Raw genomic sequence first — 16893 nt, forward strand, 5'->3', positions numbered from 1 at the left:
CATCCAGGAGCAGTAGCAAGCAGAGGAGCTGAGGGAAGTGACATCAGGAACCACAGTGAGGAAGGGGAAGATTTGAGGGGACCACATAGCAACAGGGATTAAAAGTTAAGTAAACAAAAAATGTTCTCTAAATGCCATTTGTTATATTATTTTCTGCACAGTAATAAAATTTTTTTTCATGGGGGGAACTCCACTTTAAATCTGTCCAAACAAGAGTCTGGTAGACATCCTGGTTATGATAAAGTTTGAAATACAAAATCATAAATTATAATACAGTGGTGTGAAAAAGTGTTTGCCCCCTTCCTCATTTCCTGTTCCTTTGCATGTTTGTCACACTTAAGTGTTTCGGAACATCAAACCAATTTAAACAATAGTCAAGGACAACACAAGTAAACACAAAATGTAATTTGTAAATGAAGGTGTTTATTATTAAAGGTGAAAAAAAATGCAAACCATCATGGCCCTGTGTGAAAAAGTGATTGCCCCCTAAACATAATAACTGGTTGGGCCACCCTTAGCAGCAACAACTGCAACCAAGCGTTTGCGATAACGTGCAATGAGGCTTTTACAGCGTCCTGGAGGAATTTTGGCCCACTCATCTTTGCAGAATTGTCCTAATTCAGTTACATTAGAGGGTTTTCGAGCATGAACGGCCTTTTTAAGGTCATACCACAACATCTCAATAGGATTCAGGTCAGGACTTTGGCTAGGCCACTCCAAAGTCTTCATTTTGTTTTTCTTCAGCCATTCGGTGGTGGACTTGCTGGTGTGTTTAGGATCATTGTCCTGCTGCAGAACCCAAGTTCGTTTCAGCTTGAGTACACGAACAGATGGTCGGACATTCTCCTTCAGGATCTCTTGGTAGACAGCAGAATTCATAGTTCCTTTTATCACGGCAAGTCTTCCAGGTCCTGAAGCAGCAAAACAGCCCCAGACCATCACACTACCACCACCATATTTTACTGTTGGTATAATGTTCTTTTTATGACATGCAGTGTTCCTTCTACGCCAGATATACTTGGACACACACCTTCCAAAGAGTTCCACTTTTGTCTCATCGGTCCACAGAATGTTGTCCCAAAAGTCTTGGGGATCATCAAGATGTGTTGTGGAGAAATTGAGACGAGCTTTGATGTTCTTTTTGCTCAGCAGTGGTTTTCTCCTTGGAACTCTGCCATGCAGGCCATTTTTGCCCAGTCTTTTCCTGATGGTGGAGGCATGAACGCTGACCTTAACTGAGGCAAGGGAGGCCTGCAGTTCCTTGGACGTTGTTGTGGGGTCTTTTGTGACCTCTTGGATGAGTCGTCGCTGCGCTCTTGGGGTAATTTTGGGCGGCCGGTCACTCCTGGGAAGGTTCACCACTGTTCCATGTCTTCGCCATTTGTGGATAATGGCTCTCACTGTGGTTCGCTGGATTCCCAAAGCTTTGGAAATGGCTTTATAACCCTTTCCAGAGTGATAGATCTCAATTACTTTCTTTCTCAATTGTTCCTGAATTTCTTTGGGTCTCGGCATGATGTGTAGCTTTTAAGGATCTTCTGGTGGACCTTACTGTGTCAAGCAGCTCCTATTTAAGTGATGCCTTGATTGTGAACAGGTGTGGCAATAATCAGGCCTGGGTGTGGCTAGAGAAATTGAACTCAGGTGTGGACAACCACAGTTATAATATGTTTTAACAAGGGGGGCAATCACTTTTTCACACAGGGCCATGATGGTTTGGATTTTTTTTCACCTTTAATAATAAACACCTTCATTTACAAATTGCATTTTGTGTTTACTTGTGTTGTCCTTGACTATTGTTTAAATTGGTTTGATGTTCCGAAACACTTAAGTGTGACAAACATGCAAAGGAACAGGAAATGAGGAAGGGGGCAAACACTTTTTCACACCACTGTATAATAAAGGCCTTGTGAGCGCTGCACGATCACTTATATAGGAATGGGGCGTAGTCACCGGGTGATGTCACACAGTGACCCCCCCCCCCCCTTATGATGTCACAGCCCCAGCATGCCCTGGGACCTGACATCATAAGGGGCAGGGCCACCGTGTGACATCACCCGGTGACCACGCACCATTCCTATATAAGTGACCACGCAGCGCTCACATGGCATTACAGTGGGAGAGAGCGTCGTGTCAACATCGGAAGAAGAAAGAAGAAAGAAGAGAGAAGAGGGAAGAAGGATGGAAGACAGAAGAGACCAGGCTCCTCCGCTAGTAAAAGAGCTGCAAGAAGATAGCGGAGGAGCCCAGAAGAAGAACCAGAGAGCAGGAGAATACGCCAGAGAGTGCGGAGAAGAACCGGAGAGCGCGATGGAGTCGGAAGAAGACCCCCGAAGTCTGAACAAGACCCCTGGAGCTGCCTAATAAATGACTTTGAAAACCCATGTTGTGTGTTTTTTTATTAACACTTTATCCCCAGGTGAATGGGTAGGGGTACCATGTACCCCATGCTGATTCACATAGGGTGGGGGGCTGGGATCTGGGGGCCCCCTTATTAAAGGGGACTCCTAGATTACGATAAGCCACCCGCCCACAGACCCCAACAGACCCCGACAACCAAGCCAGGGTTGTCGAGGAAGAGGCCCTTGTCCTCATCAACATGGGGACAAGGTGCTTTTTGGGTGTGGGGGCCCCCTTACCCCAAAGCACCCACCCCCATGTTGAGGGCATGCGGCCTGGTACGGCTCAGGAGGGGGGTGCTCGCTCGTCCCACCCCCTTTCCTGACCGCCCGGGCTGCGTGCTCGGATAGGGGTCTGGTATGGATTGTGGGGGGACCCCCACACCGTTTATTCGGTGTAGGGGGTTCCCCTTAAAATCCCTACCAGACCTACGGGCCTGGTATGCCCCTGAAGACATGCAGGTCTCATTAGAGAGGCGACATTGTCGCTTATCTCTCGCGCTCGCTAGTATATGAAAATGTGCCATTTTCCTATTGCAGCCAGCGCGAGAACTAGCGCGACGGGATCGTGCTGGTTAGAGAAGCCTGTTTGCCGGGAACCAGCTTGACGGGATCGTGCGGGAAACACAATATCGGCGGCACCTACTGTATGTGAAGAAGATTGTTGGTTATGTGTTAACATTGCTAACATATGCCCTGTAGTTTCTCCTTCCTCAAAATGTTTTTGTTGTAGAAAAGAATGTTTATCTTTAGCTAATTGTAATGTTATTTTGACTTAGCTTGGGCCGCAAACCATACCCACTGAGAATCATCTGCCAGGTTGGCTATATAGGCTATATATATGCTCTGTCCTCCATGCCTTCTGAAGAATAATAGTTTCCCATGCTTTGGTATCAGTCTTAATTTGAGAGACAAGTTTATTTTACTGTCCCCTCATATAGGCCTTAGCTGAGTCCCAAATGGTGCCCAGTCCCGCTGAACCAAGATTCTGGCAGAAAAAGATCTCCAACTTGGCCAGAATTGGATCCTGTTCAGGGAATAGGGACAACCAAACGGGGTTTAGCTTCCAAATAAGATAGTTTTGGAAGAAGCGGCATCAACAACTCAACCCATATCGGAGCATGATCAGAAATATGTCTACCCCATAGTTAGAAGTACCGACTAAGGGTAACTTAGCATCATTACCTAAGCCCAAGTCTATCCTGGATAGACCACCATAGATAGCTGAGTAACATGAGAATATTTTGGCATATGGGTGGTGTGAAATATGAGAGCTGGTGTCCGGGCTGGGCTCAGCCCTACCTTCTCTGAGCTGGTGACTCAGCTGTCAGCTAATTGCCAGCTCCTATCTCTCCACAATTAATCAGCTGTTGATGATATCCTGCTCGTCAGTCCTACTTAAGCTGTCCAGTCCAGAGGAGCTCTGCCTTTGCCTTAGTCAACATCACAGAGGCGCTCTCCTGCATTCCTGATAAAAGACTTGCTTGGCTGACATCCCTTCTGGCTCCAGATCCTGCTTGATGTTTTACTACACTCATCTCCGGCGCCCTGACGTTTGGCTTGTCTGACTATCGGTTCCTGAAGTCTGGCTATGTTTTTACTATGTTTGTTCTATTTACTTTTATTATTAAAAAAGTGTGATTTAACTGTACTTCTGTCTCGGTCTGATTTCATGGTTTGATTGTATCTTCTGAATTCATGGCCTTCACCTACTGTCACCTGTATATGGATACCTCAGTTTTTCCAGTGCACCCTGGATCCAAGTTTGATGCTATATGTGAAGCTATATCCCATCCTTTTAGGTTTTCGCTGTCCCCCTCCCCCATTAGCCATATACAGGTGAAGTAGGCACCAATTCGGGCCAAAGGGCACATATGTAAACATATCGGTGGAATGTCATGTGCAAAAAACAAAAGAACTCACATAGGACCAACTGGGTTCTCAACCAGTATAATAAAGAAGTAACTAGTCCACACAGGACCTCCGGAGGGGGGGGTGAAAACCAATCCATCCATAGGATCAGGTACAGGCGCTGCCATTCTAACTAAGGTAAACCGGCAGTGGAGCCTTGCGTCGTAACTCCAGGTTTCCAAGTTGCCCCGTGCTTTGTGAATAGCCAGCTTGTCCTCTGGCACAAACACATGGCCCTTAAGACAGCGGAGGGCTCGCCACACAAGAGGACATAATGTCCTGCACCTTAGCTGGCACAGTGCACCATAAAAATTGTCTGGTCTCTTCCTTTGAAAGTGTGGCCTACCAAAGCCACTTATAGTACATAGTGTGCATTGTGCATGTACAATTTCTGTCTTTTTCTGTGAACTAATACACTATAAATTGTATTCATTAATAACAATCTGGCTGGTCTCTCACTTAGAAAAGGCAACCTAGTAAATATTCTTACATACTGTGCATAGTTTCTGCGCAATGTTTCAGTTTTTTAAAATAATACACGCTAGTTTTAATTTTTTTATTAAAAGCTGTTTGATGTCTCTCTCTGGAACTTCAGCCTTGTAAAAGTGCATGCATCCTGTGCATAGACACTCTAATTTTGATGTATTGATTTTTAACCTACCTGGTACCATCCTGTAAAAATGTGGCCCAGTAAAAGCTGCTTACATAGTGTGCATAAGGTCATTATAATATTTCAACCTTTTTCAGTTAAAAAAATAAACTAACATTTAGATTTCTTGTTTATAACTCTGCCTGGAATTACCCTGTAAAACTGCAGCCTAGTAAAAGCTACTTACATAGTATACATCAAGTTATTATAATATGTATTCAAATATTTCTGCTATTTTTCTATAAAACAATAAAAATTAATTTTGATTTCTTGATTATTACCTGCCTAGTATCACCTTGTAGAACTGCGCCCTAGTAAAATATACTTACTTCATGTTCATGTGAATGGCCAGCTTGGCTTCTGGGACACACACAGGTCCCAGAAGACAGCGGGGGGGGGGGCTTGTCGCACAAGAGGACATGACGTCCTGTGCCATGGCCCAGGTGGAATGGAAGTACACTTAGTGCATCAGAAAAGGCGAGTTTGAAAAAAAAAAATTGTTAGCCAAAAAAACAAGTGGTGGAGGGCTCATCGTTCCTTTAAGGCTAAGTTCTAAAAATGGGTGGAACTCCGCTTTAAGAAGATCAATGGCATGGTCTTAATATCTTTTAAACTGGTATAGATCACACCTTCTAGTTAGGGATGAGATTTGCACCAATCATGCCAATAAACCTACCTGGCGTCATCCTGTGAAACTGTGGCTCAGTAAAAGCTGCCTACTTAGTGTGCATAAGGTCATTATAATATTTCTACTTTTTTCTGTGAAAAAAATAAGATTTTTATTTCTTGTTTATAGCTTTTCCTGGAATTATTCTGTAAAACTGCAGCCTAGCAAAAGTTGCTTACATAGTGTACATCAAGTTATTAAAATAGTTTTGCTGTTATTCTGTAATTAAAGGGATTATAAAGTGAATTTTATTTATTTTTTTAAATAACAAACATGTTATACTTGCCTCCACTGTGCAGCTCGTTTTGCACAGAGTGGCCCCGCACCTGCTCTTCTGGGGTCCCTCGGCGGCTGTCTCGGCTTCCTCCTGCAGGTGCTTCTCACGTTCATGCGAGCTTCCTTGCATGGTGAGAAGCATCTGCGGGCACGTTCCCGTGATACAGCCGGCGGCTATAGCCGCTCGCTGTATCACATGGCCCGCCCCCCGGCGCTCCGCGTCAGTGGATGTAATTGACAGCAGTGCGAGCCAATAGCTGCGCTGCTTTCCATCCATCCACTCCAGCCAATCTGGACGTGCATCAAACTCACCGTGAATTATGAAAACTGAAAATTAAACCAAACCAATGTGGGGTGAATTTTGAAAAGCTGTTCTGGTTATTTGCAAGGCTATTATGCAGGTGATTTCAAACAAAACTCTATGGGGAGCAGGACACTCATCTGAGTATTTGGGTATAATAAAAACAGATCTAAAATCTATAGAAAATTGCACTCTTCAAAAAAATAAAATGTAAGCCCTTAACTTTAAATTAGCCAGTTGCACAATAGTTTGATATACCATAGTTGATGTTCTTTTCTTTTTTGCATTGTTACCTTTTTTTTTTGCTGTACTACACAGCATTTTATTAGAAGTTTTACATTTTTCACACAAAACGATTTCAAAACCACAATCCCGAACCTCCTATCACATCAATGTATCCCTAATTATTACCATATTATTTAAGTTATGTGTTCAGTAGAAATGGGCTAGCATCAGGACAATACATGAACATATAGTTACATAGTTAGTAAGGTTGAATAAAGACAGCAGTCCATCCTGAGTGAGTGTCTACAATTGTCCCTATCCCTGTACATTGCACACTTACATCAGTCCCTACCTTCAAGGAGCCCACAATCCAAGGTCCCCATTCATATACTAGCACCAATTTTGGACAGAAGTCAATTAACATACCTGCATGTCTTTGGAGTGTGGGAGGAAACTGGAGTACCTGGAGGAAACCCACACAGGCACAGGGAGAACATGCAAACTGCAGGCAGGTAGTGTCATGGTTGGGATTTGAACCAGCGACCCTTGTCACTGCTAGGTGAGAGTGCTAACCACTACACCACTGTGCCACCACAAAGATGAGTAAAGCTTGTTAAACACTGGCAGCTCAGCTGTCAGAACTGCTGTTCTAGCGTTCCAAAGTTAGCACAGATATCTTCCCTGCTGTTATTTTGTGTTCTGACCCTGCCTCCCTGTCAGAACACTCCAATCAGTGCTCTCAGCCATTGCCTGAGAGCACTGATTGGAAGCCAGTCGGGTGCTGGTTTTCCAGCATGCTTGTCTGACAGAAGCTGGACAAATGGCCAAACTGTCGGACCGGCTGCCTTACGTGTCGTCTGAATGTCGGGCAGTTCTTATTGAACTAGCTGATGTTGTCTGACATTTGGCACTTGTGTATAGGGCTTAACTAGCAAATTGATAGAGCTCCGCAGCAAATCTGTGGTCTGCAACCCTTGCCTGCAGTGCATCAACCATGGTAAAAATACCTGCCATTTGGGAACTGCACAAGGATTATGTGCCAAAAAATATGTCAGAGTAGCACCTCAATTAGAAAAGTCTGCAGAAAAAGGCCCCCATTCAGTGATAGGACAATGTCTTCGAGCACACACGGTGAAAAGGCAAAGGCATGGACCCGCCCAGAAGAGCTATGAGCTAGTACCCTTTTTGCACCCCCTCTTCTGTCAGTTTATGGCCTTTGCTAAACCCAGAGGTGGGTACTAAAATGCAATTTTTTGTCCATAAAGTCAACTGCCCTGGGTTCAGTTTGGTAGGTGTTTTGCGAACTTTAAAGAAGTTAAACCCCATTTAAATACATTTTTAGCTGAATCTGTCAAATTACATTTTTTTTGGCATAAGAAGCCAAGGGGGGTGTCAAAAATAGATCCCCTCTGTCCCATTCTCACCCATGTCCATTTCCCTTATCTTTTTCTCCTGCTATGTCAGGACTTCTGCCTTGTCAGGGGGTGTCAAAAAAGCATACCTCTGTTCCATTCTCTCTTATGTCTCTTTCCCTTATTTCTTCCTCCTGCCTTCTCTTTTTATTCTTCTCCCTAGTTTTTTCCTGCGTGTAGCTAAATGGTTATATAGGATATACCTCAGCTAGTTTTTTTTTTTGCCATATGTGGACATACTGCGTTTAGATGTGATTGATCTTCAACACGCACCTATCAAATGATGTTGCTGACTATTCGGTGCTTGAGACAGTGGATGTTTAATTTCCATGTGTGCACTGTTCAAAGCCCATGATGTGTGTTACAATGATGTTTTAACTGGATTGATTACTCATGCCCTGAAAACTACAAATAAAGAGTAATAAAAAAAATAATATGGAGGGTGCACTACCCTGGAAAACATGTACACATGCAAAAAAAATGAAATTTAAGAATTTCAAAACTACATTCAGCCGGGAGCAGTGATTTTTTTATTTTAAATTGTATTTTTTATTAAAATATTTCAAAAATACAGAAAGAAAGGCAACATCAAACAGCTGTCAAAATAAAATAAGTACAATCCCTTGAAAAGTACGTAACATAGGCCAAAGCCTTAAAGGTACAGTACAATTACAATGCTACCAACTTTGCAGGTTTACAATATGGCATTATATAGGTCAGAGGAAAGAGGCAGCGAGAGGGGGTGGGGTGGAGAGGGACCCAGGGAGCAGGCAATCCAGGTATATTGGTATATCAAGAGATAAATGAGGTATAACTATGGCATATGGGTCACCCACTATATATTGGTATATCACACCATAGAAATTAATAATCACTGGGTCTAGGGTTAGTGGGTTCTTAGGAGTACCTATTCCAGACAGATGCACTCCATGGGATTCATACATAGGAGGGGGGGCACCATGGGATCTTTAAGAGAATATATTAGCAGGGTTGAGGGAGTAAAACATTCAACATACACGTTTAGAAAGCTATTGTGCTATTGGAAGGTAATGGGAGAGTCCCAGGGTTGAGTTCTGAATGATAGACCTGGAAGAAATTGGATCGGATCTAAAGGAAGATTGGTTTCAAAAAGATTTTGCAAATAAGTATGGATAGAGGACCAAAAGGGTTGAATAATGGGACATTCCCAAAAAATATGAAAGTGGGAGCCAATGTCACCCTGGTATCTCCAACACACCCAGGGGACCCAGGGATCACATCTATGTAAGACCTCTGGGGTTCTGTACCAGAATAACAAAATTTTATAGGTCGTCTCTCTCTGCTCCATGCATCATGATGATTTGGAAGCAGCTTCCCATATTCTCTGCCATTGAGGGATAGGAATGGATCATTTGATGATCTGGGATAATTTCTGCATGTAAGAATGACATATGACGATAAGTGGAGGGGCCTCATGTAGATATTTGTAAATTTCTGAAATAAGATGGGCTTGGTATGGGCCCTGGAAACATAGGAGTTCAAATGGAGTGAGTCTATCCAAGGTGAGGGTGGAGGATTTGGAGCTGAAATAATGTTTCATTTGGAGATAGGAGTAGAATAAATGTTTAGGGACTTGGTGTTTCCATTGAGTTTCATCAAAAGATAGGAGTATGTGGGTGAGTGGGTGTACGAGATTCCGGAGCTGAAAGATCCCAGCCTGTGTCCATGGGAGCATTCGAGTATAGGATAAACTATCCGGTATGTCAGGGTTAAACAGCACATTTAACAGCGGTGGACATGAAAATGAGAGGGAGAACTGATGAGAGCATTTCTTCCATATAGAGAGAGTGAAAATCAAGTATAGGCATACGTTTCTAAGTTGGGTTATGGAGGTCTCCAAATCCGTCCAAATCATGGAGCAGGAAAGAAATGGCCTAGTAATGCTCATTTCAATTTTCGACCAGATACTGGATGCCATTCTATGTGACCAAACAATGATCAGTTTTAGATGGGTAGCAAAATAGTATTTGATGAGGTCTGGGGCTCCCAACTCACCTCTGGATCTAAGGATAAATACGACTGAGCTAGCTATTTGGTGAGCTTTATAGTGCCAAATAAAGTTAAGGAAAGTCCTCTGGGTAGCTTTGAGTTGTGACATTGAGACAGGGATCGTTAGGGTTTGGAATAGATAGAGTCTCAGCAGAATAGATTCAGGACATTCAGGATTTTGATGAGACCCAAGAGAGAGATGGGATAAGCACCCCACTGTCGCAGGAGTCGGTCAATGTCACGGAAGAGTGTGGGGAAATTAGCCTGGTAGAGGTTTGAATATGAAGAGGTTTGATTAATCCCTAAGTATTTGAGGGAGTTTGGGCACCAATGATAGGAATAATTTTGTTGTAGGACAGTAAGATGAGTATGGGCAGAGCTTCTGTTTTGCTTGTGTTGATCTTATATCCAGAGAGGAGATTAAATTCCTTAAGCAGGGCGTGTAGGTTTGGGAGGGAAGTGTGGGGTCTGGTCAAAGTCAGCAGAATGTCATCTGCGAACAAGGACAGTTTGTATTTGTTTTGATGTAATGAGACCCCACGGTTCCAGACAGAGAATGAAAAGTAGGGAGATAGCGGGCATCCCTGCCTGGTTCAATTACTTAAAGAGAAGGATGGCAATAAGTAGGAGGATAATTGGACTTGGGAGGAGGGTCAGGAATATAGAGCATGTAGTGCAGCAATGAAGGGTCCTTTGAAACCATAGTTTACAGGTTCATAGGAGAGTGTGGTGAACATAAAGGGCCAACTGAGCCTGTTAAAGGTTTTTTGCGCGTCGAGGCTCAATATCAGAGCTGGTCGTGTTGTTTTGTTTAATAGGTCCATGAGGTCTATGGTGCGTCTTGTGTTATCGCCTGCATGTCTGGCGGCCACAAAGCCTACCTGGTCCTAATGTATGAGTCTGGGTATTAAGTGGGATAATCGATTAGCTAGGATCTTTGTAACTATTTTGTAAATATTTTGTAATCTGAATAGAGTAGTGCAATATAGTTGTCTGGATTTGGGGTCACGGAGATATGAGCATGGAGGAATTGAGGGTGGTGTTCAGTACCTTTAAATAGGGAGGAGAAGAGGGATATCAGATGTGGGCTCAAGATTGGTAGAAAAGTTTTATCATAGGAATAGGGCAAACCATCAGGGCCAGGGGATTTTTGGATAGGGAGGTTTTTTACTACATCAGCTAATTCCTCAGGGGTGATTGTAGAGTTCAAAGATAAAAGGTGGTCAGGAGAGAATTTGAGTAGATGTAGGGACTCAAAGAAAATGTCAAATTTATCTTGTGTAAAGTTGTAGTGGGAGTCCGTTTGTAGGCAATTGTATAATTTGCGATAGAATTCTCTGAAAACTTTAGACATTGTGAAAGGGCAATAGGTGGGAGTACCATCAGGTTGTCTGAGGAAATCTGGGGATGAGTGGAAGGGACGAGGTTTCAGTTTGTTTACCAGCATCCTATGGGGCTTGTTTGCGTATTCATAGAATTTCTGTTTGGACCACAGAAGGGATTTGTCAATTTTTTTCATGTCTAATGATCTGAGTTGATTGCACAGAGAGATAATGTAGCCCAGCTACCGTGGAGGCAGAAAGTAAAAGTTTCTTTACGGATTTTAGAGAGGGTAAAGGAGCATTGGAGAGCTGCGTCTTTTTTTAATGCAATTAATGTCAATGCAATGTCCCCTAAAGATGGCTTTATGAGCTTCCCACAGGGTGGAGGGCCCCAAGACCATATTAACATTAAGCTGGAAATACTCAGCAAGGCTATTGGATAGATGTCCTCTGGTTTCAGGGATTCGGAGAAGGGTTTTATTGAGGCACCAGATCCTCCAGATGTCTAAAAGTTTCTTGGCTCTAATGAGTTAACAAAATGATTTGGAAAGGCAATCAGAGTTAGATGGAGTCTTAGACGGGAATAATACATGTCTGTCTTTACTGGGGGACATGGTCATATTAAAATCCCTGCCAATCACTATGAAAGGTTGAGAACATTTGTCTAGAGTGTCAAACATGGTGGTAAGGAAATGGACCTGTCCAGAGTTGGGAGCATAAACATTAACTATTGTGAGGGATTGGGAGAGAAAAATGCATTCCAGGATAATAAATGGGGGTCCAGGGGAAGATTTAATTGGTAGGGGACAGGAGCGATTAATTAGGACCGCCACGCCTGCTTTACCAGATGGGTCAGAGGCCATGAAAGATGTCGGGAAATGTTTACTGGCAAATTTGGGAGAACCTCCAGGACGGAATTGGGTCTCCTGGACTAGGATTACATCAGCTTTAGAAGCCTTAAATTCTTTCAGAGCCAGCAATCTCTTCTGAACAGAGTTTAAACTTTTTACATTACAGGTAAAAATTGTTAGCGCCGTAATAACTCCACCTGGTAGATGAGCAAATGATAAATATATAAAAAAAATATATATAAGCATATATTGGGTAGGGGATTCCATGTAAAAAGGCCTGGGTCATGAAAAATATAAACCTTGGGAGATGTGAAACTGTTGAACCAGGGTGTCCTAGAAAAAAACAGGCGATGCACCCTGCGGGCAAAGGGTGGATAAGTAGGCCCACTAAGGGGTAGTCGGCCAAACAGGATCATCAGGAGGCCAGACAGAAGTAGTATACAAAGTCGTAGCCAAGTGGGAAGTTCCTCAGGTTGGGAGTCTGGAAGATGGTCGTCTCTGAGGAGTGAAGTTGATCTTGGGTGGTTTCTGCCTCACTGGTGTCCAGATGCGACCTAGGACTGTTGGCGGTTTAGGAGTGGCAGGAAGCGGCTCCGGATCCTCATCAGGGAGAGGCAGTAGGCCTAAGTTGGGTATGAAGGTATCACTTTCCTAAAGGTCACGTAGGGAATATTGGATGCCATCTCGTGATGCAGAGAAGCAAAAGGGGAACCCCCAGTGATACAGGACTTTGTGGATCTGGAGGTGTAGTGTCAGCGAGCGAAGATTTCTTTGTCTTGCCAGGATGATAAGTGAAAGGTCATTGAAGATCTGGATTCTGGACATAGTAGTGAAATCTGACAATCAGATCTCTCAGTCTGGCTCCAGCTGGAAGTTTAGTGGCTAAAGATCTGTGAGCTCTGCTAGAAGGCCAGTCAATATCAGGAATTTTAAGGGCTACCACATTAAACAAACTCAGAAGATATGAACGAAGGTCCCTGCCCTCCATTGCTTCAGGGATGCCTCTGATCCACAGGTTCTGCCTGTGTTCCCTGTTTTCAAGGTCTTCTTGTTGTGCTTGAAGCTGAGTGACTGAGTGCTAAAAGGCAGCTTTGTCTTCTTCTAAAACATGATCATATTGGACTAGCTCATCAAACTTAGTCTCAAAGGGTATCCATGCGATCACCCAGTTGTCCTGTATCCCCTCTCAGCTCTTTAGCAAGTTTTTTTTTTTTTAAATAACATTTTATTGAAATTTTTGAAAATACATAACAGAGAAAATATCAACAGTTGCAGATACATCCATTTGTTATAAGACACAGTTAAGAAATATAATAAACAATATATAATGTTGAAATGAGCACAATATGTCTGTTTATGTTACTATCATAAACTATATAAGTTTCTGTGGATGCAAAGATCCTATAGCTAAATAAAAAAAAAAAAAAAAAAAGTAGTATAAGTAATCAAATTATATAATACTAAAAGGATATGGAGAGCAATAATTTAAATACGGCTATAAGATAGCTCAAAATTCGAATATGTTGCTAAGGAATTCATGAGGAAATTATATAAGTAAATTTATATTGGTTTTAAGAAAATATAAAGGCATAATAACTTGTACATAAGGTACGTTTGGGAAATAGAAGGGGGAGAAAGTAGGTAGGGTCGAGATTAGTTTGTGTGTTTATAAAAGAAAAAAAAGGGAATTAAGGTCAATTAAAAGGCATCTGTATGTTATCAAGATATCATATTGAAAATTCATGTGAGGATCCTACTATATGTCGCTGTTGTACGGAAATGTAACCAGTAGGTCCAGGTTTGCGTGAATTTAGGTTGTGTTTCTTTCGCCTGGTGGATAAGTTCCTCCATTTCAGCCGTTTTATTTATGCGTATGAACCATTCTTTGAGGGATGGCGGTTCAATGGATTTCCATCTGTTGGGTATACACATATTCGCTGCCATGATCATGTGCATGGGCAAGGATCTGAGGTATGATCGTGTGGGAGATGGGAAGTGTAATAACATTTGTGCCGGGGAGTATTCAAGAGAAAATTTAGTTACTTCATGGGTGATGTTATGTACTTCCTTCCAAAATGGTTGGATTTTGGGACACGACCACCATATGTGAATTAAAGATCCAACCTCTGTATTGCATCTCCAGCAGAGTGGGGAAGTGGTTGGGTACATGTGATGCAATTTAGATGGTGTTCTATACCATCGAGATAATATTTTGAATGCATTCTCTTGAGCATAAACATTCAGAGATCCTTTATGTACCACTGTATAGATATGCGTCCAATCTTTCTCCGTAATCTTAATGGAAAGGTCTTTTTGCCATTTATCTAAGATCCAATTCTCAGGACTGGTTTGGGTGGGGAATAGAAGATTATAGGAGAAAGAAATTAAGTGTCTTTGTGGTTCGTTTTTCAGGCACATTACTTCAAAGGGGGTTTTAGGTCTCGTCCATTCATAGGTTTTGGCGTTTATGTTTAGAAAACGTCTAATTTGTTGATATGTCTGTGATGAAAAATTAGAGGCGTTTAGCTTAAGCAAAAGGGTAGCATAAGAAAGCAGGCGGTTGGTGTCAAAAAAATGTTCAGCCCGGATCGTGTTGTGTGGCCAATCTGGTAGAAAAGAGGGTTGAGTACCGGGTACGAATGCAGGATTCATCTTAAGCGGAGTCAAGGGTCCCATGATAGAGGAAAGGTTGAATTTGTCACAGAGTTGTCGGAAGGTGTTCAATGTCGGGGATATAATTGGATGATTTACATATACTGGAGGGATGTGCTTCCTGAGTAACCAAGGAGATTGGGCTATCGGTATCGAGGAAAGCGAATCTTCAATTTTAACCCATGTTTTTTGTGCAGAATGAACATTCCAATCTATAATTCTAGTCAGTTGACATGCCTGGTAGTATTTTTTAATATCTGGCATACCCAAACCCCCCTTGAGTTTGGGGGTGGTAAGTCTCTCATAATTTAATCTAGGTTTCGTTGTTCCCCAAATAAAATCTGAGCACAATTTGCGATAGGTAGTAAAAAATGAGTTTGGTAATTTAATTGGAATCGTTTGAAAAAGGTATAATATTCTAGGTAAGATGTTCATCTTCATAATAGCAGTTCTGCCAAACCAGGAAAAGACTCCGGTGGACCACATGGTGAGGTCAAGTTTAATGTTACGTAAAAGAGGCAAGTAATTCTCGGAATATAAGTTTGTCAGTGATGTAGGTAATTGTATACCCAGATATGTGAGACTGTTACGTGTCCATTTAAAGGGAAAGTTAATTTGACATAGTTTATATAATTTTGTGGGTAATGAGATATTTAGGGCATTAGATTTAGAGAAGTTTATCTGGAGATTTGATAATTTTTTAAAATATTCCAAAGTTTGAAGCAAATTAGGGATAGACGTCAAGGGTTCAGATAGAAACAGAAGTATATCATCAGCAAATGCTGCTGTTTTAAACGTGGTTCCCTTGATCTCTATGCCCTTTATGTCGGGGTTATCTCTAATATTGCGTAAGAGAGGTTCAAGAGTGAGCACAAAGATCAGAGGGGATAGTGGACAGCCCTGACGTGTACCGTTCGTAATGGAGAAGGCATTCGATAGATGACCATTTACCTGAACCTTGGCTGTTGGGTTGGAATATAATAGATTGATATAATTTATCATCCGGGGGGGGGAGTCTAATCATGTGTAGCGTTTCCATCATGTAGTCCCAATTCACTCTATCGAATGCCTTCTCGGCATCTAATGATAATAGAAAGCCTTTGTGTTTTTGGGAAGTAATCCAGTGATGAATATTGATTGCTTTAAGGGTATTATCTCTTGCTTCTCTGCCAGGTATAAAGCCTACTTGGTCGGGATGGATCAGGTCAGGAAGTAAGGGGAGAATTCTGTTCGCCAAAATTTTGGCATACCATTTTAGGTCAACGTTTAATAGTGAAATGGGTCTATAGTTCGTTACTTGTGAGGTGTCTTTGCCTTGCTTAGGGATCACCGCGATGTGTGCTGTAAGGAGGTCTCTGGGTGGAGTGGTGTGTGGAGTTATATTTTCAAAGGAAGCTACAAAGCAAGGGGTCAATAGGTGTGCATACATTTTATAATACCCAACAGTTAGTCCATCTGGACCTGGGCTTTTACCCAATTTCAGTAGTTTCAAGGCAGATGTAGCTTCATCTATTGTTATAGGTGAGTCCATTGTTTGATAAGCGGAATCAGAGATTGGGGTGGGACTATAACATCGTAAAAAGTCGGTAATCAATTGCTTCCTCTTAGAGGAGATTTGGGGGAGGTAGTTTCGGATACCGTATATACTCGAGTATAAGCCGAGATTTTCAGCCTCTTTTTTGAGGCTGAAAGTGCCCCCTCGGCTTATACTCGAGTCGCCGCTGTCTGACTGCTCGATCAGCGTATCGAGCAGACAGACGGCGGACATTAATTTTCAAAAGCCGCGCCTCCTTCTCCGCCTCCGCCTGTGATAGGCGGAACACTGAATTTCCCAGCAGTCAGTGTTCCGCCTATCACGGACATCCGCTCATTCTCATACTACGGACGAGTATGAGAGGATGTCCGTGATAGGCGGAACACAGGCTGCTGGGAAATTGAGTGTTCCGCCTATCACAGGCGGAGGCGGAATTTTGAATTGTAGAATGGCCGCCGAGAAGAGCGGCGATCCATCGGCACGGGACGGAGGAGGCACGGGACGGAGGAGGCACGGCACGGGACGGAGGAGACACGGGACGGAGGAGGCACGGCACGGGACGGAGGAGGCACGGGACGGAGGAGGCACGGCACGGGACGGAGGAGGCTCGGGACGACGGCGGCTCGGGACGGAGGCTTGGGACACAGGTAGGCTGGACATACACAC

At 42.9% G+C, this 16893-nt stretch overlaps 1 protein-coding gene across 1 annotated transcript in view; it reads left to right on the forward strand.

The window, feature by feature from the left end:
* The window catches only part of CNTNAP4 (contactin associated protein family member 4), a 524353-nt gene that overhangs the window by 199318 nt on the left and 308142 nt on the right, over window positions 1-16893 (forward strand). The gene's annotated exons all lie outside the window — the stretch shown is intronic.

This window comes from Lithobates pipiens, unplaced genomic scaffold, assembly GCF_037356315.1.
Source record: "Lithobates pipiens isolate NorthernLeopardFrog02 unplaced genomic scaffold, aLitPip1_a1.2 Scaffold_13, whole genome shotgun sequence".
NCBI lineage: Eukaryota > Metazoa > Chordata > Amphibia > Anura > Ranidae > Lithobates > Lithobates pipiens.